Here is a 6,013-nt window from a genome sequence, read left to right as displayed (position 1 = left end):
ACCTGTTCAGTTCTGCATTTTTTTATTTTTTTCCTATCATTTTTTTATACTAATGTGTTTCAAAACTGCCAAAAGAAATTTTTTAAAACTAAAACCCTTATACTTTTCCTAGTGCAGTAAGCGTTTACAGAAATAAAAAACTCTGTATTTTAATTTGAATTTGATCTGCTTATCCTGTCGGTCAAATAACAGTTACTCTACGAAATTCAAAGTAAACTTTATGTTGGTTATAGGATATAATTCGTTCACTACTTTATCCTTTTTTTATTACAAGTGGTCTTGGTATATGACTGTACTTGTGTAAAAGATATTTAAGTTATATAGTGAACAGAAGTTATGTTCTTTTTGTTTACTCTTTTTTATTTAAGTAATTTTTGTACAAGTTAAAGTTTTCCTGCAAATTTTTATTATAAAGTATTTAGGTTTGGAAAGTAAAAAAAAGTCATTTATATTTTAACTAACTTATATAATTAGACAGTATTATTAAGGTATTTCCTTAAAGTATAAAGGTTTTATTTAAAGTTCTTAAAATATCTCTAACAACATTTAGTTAAAAAACGTTCATTCGGCCTAGTTTCATCCTTTAAATCAGGGGTCAGCTACTACAGCAGACCAGATCTGCTTAACAGAAATATTTAGTATGCGAGTATCTTTGGTTTAAAAAAAAAATTAGGTAAAATAAGTGTCAATTAAGTAAAATCGACATCTTATTACAAGCCGCAATGAGCTCTTAATTTAATTTAAATTTTAATGCAGATTAATTCTTATTCAGTGTTTGTTTCAACACAATTTTGCTTTTAAACATTTTTTTGATACAACTATTCAGAATTACGGCGTCTCGTCAAGATTTATTTAGGCTTTTTATTTGAAGTTTATGTTTGTTAACTACAATATACAACAGTTAATTTCTTTTTGATAACAAGATGTTTAACAAATGTTTATAAAAAATAATTATTCAACTCAGAATTTATATTTTAAGGCTTTAATAATTTTAAAAGCTTTTTTTTCTCAAAAAGATAAACCCGTTATGAATCTAGTTCAGGGGTCGGCAGGCAGTTGGTACTCGCGGGCCAAATTTCAAGCTTCCAAAATCTTTGCGGGCCGCAGTTTTAGTTTTAGTGACACTAATAAAAAACTTTTATTTTTAATAAGTTTTTTATCTTTAATGACTTTTAGCTACACATAGATTACCTATTTGATTATACATATTTAGTGGAATAACATTTTTATAGATTAATATACTCAAGACTTAACAAACTATATATTATTTTTAAAAGTTAATATTATTAACTTAATATATATTTTATTTTACTTAGAACCTAATTCTCTATAGAAACTAAGCTTGAAAACCATCTTTAAGTCACTTTTATATATTTCATGTATTGTCAACCATTCATATTAAAAAAAAATTTTAACTGTTGAAAATAGTTTGTACGTACCAAATAATTTGCATTTAAAACAAAATCAGTAACTAGTTAATTAAATGAACTTATTTCTTATATCTTATGTAAAAAATATAACAGATTTTTAACATAATTAAGGCTTGAATTAATAATTAATTAGTCTTTTACATAGTTGCCACATTAAAAGCAAAAATGTCTGAATATCATAAAACCAGCCTGAGTTTATTAAAAGTTAAAAAAGCCAAAAAATTGCTTTAAAAAAACTCAAGCTTTAATGCTTAACTAAAGTATCATTATAAAAAAGTACAAAATAATTAAAACGACAAGTAGAAAATTATAATTAATAAACTTTACTGCAGTCATAAAAACTATTCTGAGAACTCAAAGATTTATTCTAAGTGTTTGAAATAAAAATTTCACATGTACACCTAAGTTTTCTAAAATGTCTTAAACAGGTTTAACTAAGTGTGAATTTTTCAACTTGTTTGTTTGTCCACACTTTTTTAAATAAAACTCACGAAAAAAAGAAATAACGAAGTTTTGTGAAAGTGAAATAAATATATACAGCAAAAAAAATATTATTGTAAGTCAGCTTGAATGGAAAGTTAAGTTTCTTAAATATTGTTAACGAAAGTATAAACATTTGATAAGCCACCAATGAAGTGGAAAAACTTATTTTTATTGATAATTGTAGCAATTATTTATTGCTTTATCTGCAATGAAAATATTGCTTATAAAAAAGAGTAAATTAAAAATATAAGACGATTTATAAGAATCACAAAACGGTAATTAGGAGTTATTGCGAGAAACTAAAAAGACAAATCGCATAAGTCAGTTTTAACTAAGCACATGATTATCTTTAGTAACTACAAACTTTACAGAAAAATTTGTCAAGGTAAGTTATAAAGTGGTAAAACTAAATACTTAAAAGGAGACACCGTTTAGATTTGAAAACTACTTTAAAGAACTTGTGCTAGTGGTAGTAAAAAAGTTTTGTTAATCTCTTAGTGACAACAAAAAGTCACTTATAGGCAATTTCTGATATTTTAAAGTCAAATAAATCAATTTAGCACTTTATCCGATCTATTAAGATGAAAGCAACAACAAATGAATCTTATCTGAGAATATTTATTTAAGGTGTTTTTAATAACTTAAGTATTATTTAAAATTATGGTTAAAAAATGAGCATCTTTGTACATTGGTGTAGGTAGAAATGCATTTAAAATACACTGAAAATTTCTAAAAAAATAAAAATGTGTAAACACCAAAATTAAATAAACACTATTTCTTATTACTGTAATACTTTAAATATTTTTGTGTACACTCAAATATAACATGTAGTGATAAAACATTTATAAGAGAAACTTAGGTATAAACTACATGTCAAACAAAATACGTAAATTGTAAAAAATGACATTTTAGTTAAATACTGTGATTGAAATAATAACTATGATAATTTCTGTCTAAGGTTTTACATACATTTATTAAGAAGATTAAGAAAGTTATACTGCGAAATCATATGAATCTGATTACCTACAAGGGGTGTTATAGATAGGAAAATTGAAATAGTTGGTCATTGTACTAAAAATTACCATTATTACTAATTTTATTAAAAAAAAAATTCCTATGTTGTATATACATAACATATGTCAAACAAAAATTATTTGTGCTATTTTTAACTCTTAGAAAGAATATTAACAGTTTTAGGGTTGCTAATGGTTTTTAAGAAACTTATTCCAGGTTTTCTGAAATTCTTCCATGATTTCAACAATGCAAGTTTTTTAGTCTGTTTTTTGTTTATAATTAAGTTTACAGTAAAAAGAAAAATGTTTAAAATAGTTCAGCATCATTAAAAAGATACTGTTAGGAGACTTTTAATGTGTTTTTTAATAAAAAAAATTCTTGAGAGAAAAAAAAAATATATGTTAGATCTTTTGTGTAAAGTCAAAGTTTCATTACTATACATGTAAAAATTGTTTAAAACTCAAGGTTTTTTCGAAAATTCTCAAGTTCTAGATTTTTTAGCCTAAGTTGTCAAATTTCAAGTTTTTTTGGCAACAATGATTTATACGTAATTCAATAATAAAAATAATATTTCTAATTTTAGCAGCTGCAAGACTTAAACTTAACATACATCATAATTAAAACTAAAACTGTGAAATGAACAAAACATACATCATAAGTTTATTTTGTCACTCTTCAAAGCAAAAAATCCTGCCTGGGTGATCAAAAACATATCTTTACATTTTAGAAAAAAAAAATTAAGTCAAATACTTAAAAATGCCTAAATTGGCCTGACAAAGTCTGCGTGTGTTGCAATGTTAAGTTTTTTATTTGCTTAAATTTAAATTTTTTTGATTGGTAATACACAGACTCAACAAATTTATCATCCCTAAATCTAGTTTGTATTAAATAAGTTTTTCCAAAAAAAGAGCATCTGTATATATATGTGTGCAATGCAAAGATATTAACTTAAATTGCCAAAAAATTTTGTTTGTAAAATAAAACTGTATACTGAAAAAAAACTAATTTAATTATGTCATGTTTATTGTTTTAAATGTGTCTGTAGACTCTTCGATATTGTATGTAAAAATAATTTTAATCTAAAAATATACTTAAATTGAACTTAGTTTAAGTTAATTAAAAGTTTCAAAAGTGGTTTAAAAATAAACATCTCTGTACATTGGTGTGTATAGGAATGAACTTAAAGTACACAGAAAACTTATACAACATTCAAAATCTGTTAAGATCTAAATAAAATAAACCTTATTTCTTTTTATTATGTTATTTTTAATGATTTTGTGTACACTTAAATACAGTGACAAAATATCTTAGGTATAAGTTACTTATTAAACAAAATATATAAACTGTAAAGAAATGACATTTTCCTTAATTACTGTCCATTTGTACACAAGGGAAAACATTTGCATTTTGTTCATTTACTTAGTAGGTGTTATATAGATAACTTACTGAATACAAGTACTTTTAGTCCAAGTTATTATAAAACTGAGAGAAAAAAACACGGCTCGAATGTTAATCTGTCTTTTTTTACATTTTTAACCCAAAGCAGTGAAGCTTTTTAATTGTTTCAAAATGTTATACAGGGACTTCAAATGAAACTAATCAAATTTAAAAAAGCTGTAGGATTTTTACCATAAACAAATTAAAATAAGATTATATTTTTGTTCAGCGGGCCACATTTACATGCTCGTGGGCCGCAGAATTTTCTTTCGCGGGCCGCATTCCATTCAAAAATAAAACGTGCTCTCGGGCCGCAGATTTACCCATCAAGGGCCGCAATTGGCCCGCGGGCCGCAGTTTGCCGACCCCTGATCTAGTTTATAAATTAAAATTAGATGTTTTTTGTGTGTTAAGATACAACAAGGTAAAAACCAGAGAAAACAGGTAGCTAAATAAAATGTGTGTACCTCTTGAACTAGATACATTTAAAACTTTCATTTCTGTTCTACAACTTCATTTATTAGTTACAAAATGTCTTATCTTTATTGATAACTGTTTTAATCAAAACCAGCTCGAGTAATTTTAAACTACAATTAAAGTTTATAATTTTTTTTTTATCTTAGATGTTTTAATAAAGTAAAACTTAAATTTGGTTGCTTCTTTTCTTGAAGTTCTCCTTCATATTATCGCCTCAGTGGACGGTTTGAATCGCAAACGAATATGTTCCTTTGTAACCTATAATGTTAGTGGATAGAGTTTTGACAGTGAAAACCAAAGTATCGCTTTAGAGTTTTCTAACTGAGGGGTTTTATAATTAAGCCAGATACAACTTAGCGTTAACATAACTACTCCTTACAAACTGAGATGGTTTAAAAAAGTTGACATTTATTTATAACCATACAAAAAAGTACTCCTTTTTTTAGTTAAGAATTAGTTTTTCTTACATTATTTTGTTTATAAAATTGTTCAAAAAAATGAAGAACTTTTATTTACGAAAAAGTAAAATCTTTTATTTACTACACACCTTACTAAAGTTTAAATGAAATGTTTTTGTTACACCATTTTGCTTTAGCTACTGTATAAAACTAAATGAAAAATAGTGCAAGTAGCTTTGTTCAAATTAAATTAAGGCTCATACAAACAAAAAAAAAAACTACTCATAATAAAAATAGTACTTAGCAAAAAATTAATCAACTTTTTTTGTTTTTTTTTTATCGTAAAACTAACAGCTTAATTTTTTACTAGTAAGTATAAGTTACTTTTTTTAAATAACTTAAATTGTAAATTTCTAACCAAAAAACTTCAACAAGTTACCTTGATCAATTACAAATCTTCACATAGAATATATTCAGATAATTTTACAACTGGAAAAGTACAATATAGTTGTAATTATATAACGAAGCTTCATTTTCAACTTAAAGGTTTCTTTTAAACAGCCTCATTAGGAACATCCATACTAAGGTACATTTTTTACAAAAAGCTGATTATTTTACTTTTTGTTACCAACAACGTTACTTTTAACGTTTCTAGTACTGCAGCTAAGTTTAATCTTTTTCAATTACGTATCACTGTAAAACTTGCAAGACTTTCTTCATATTCGTGCTTTGTTCAAAGTTTGAAAAACTTATTAATTAGGATCAAGACAACAA

The sequence above is a fragment of the Thalia democratica genome, chromosome 3 (genome assembly GCF_965202585.1).
Source record: "Thalia democratica chromosome 3, ktThaDemo2.hap1.1, whole genome shotgun sequence".
Classification (NCBI taxonomy): domain Eukaryota; kingdom Metazoa; phylum Chordata; class Thaliacea; order Salpida; family Salpidae; genus Thalia; species Thalia democratica.
This window is presented reverse-complemented; position numbering follows the sequence as displayed.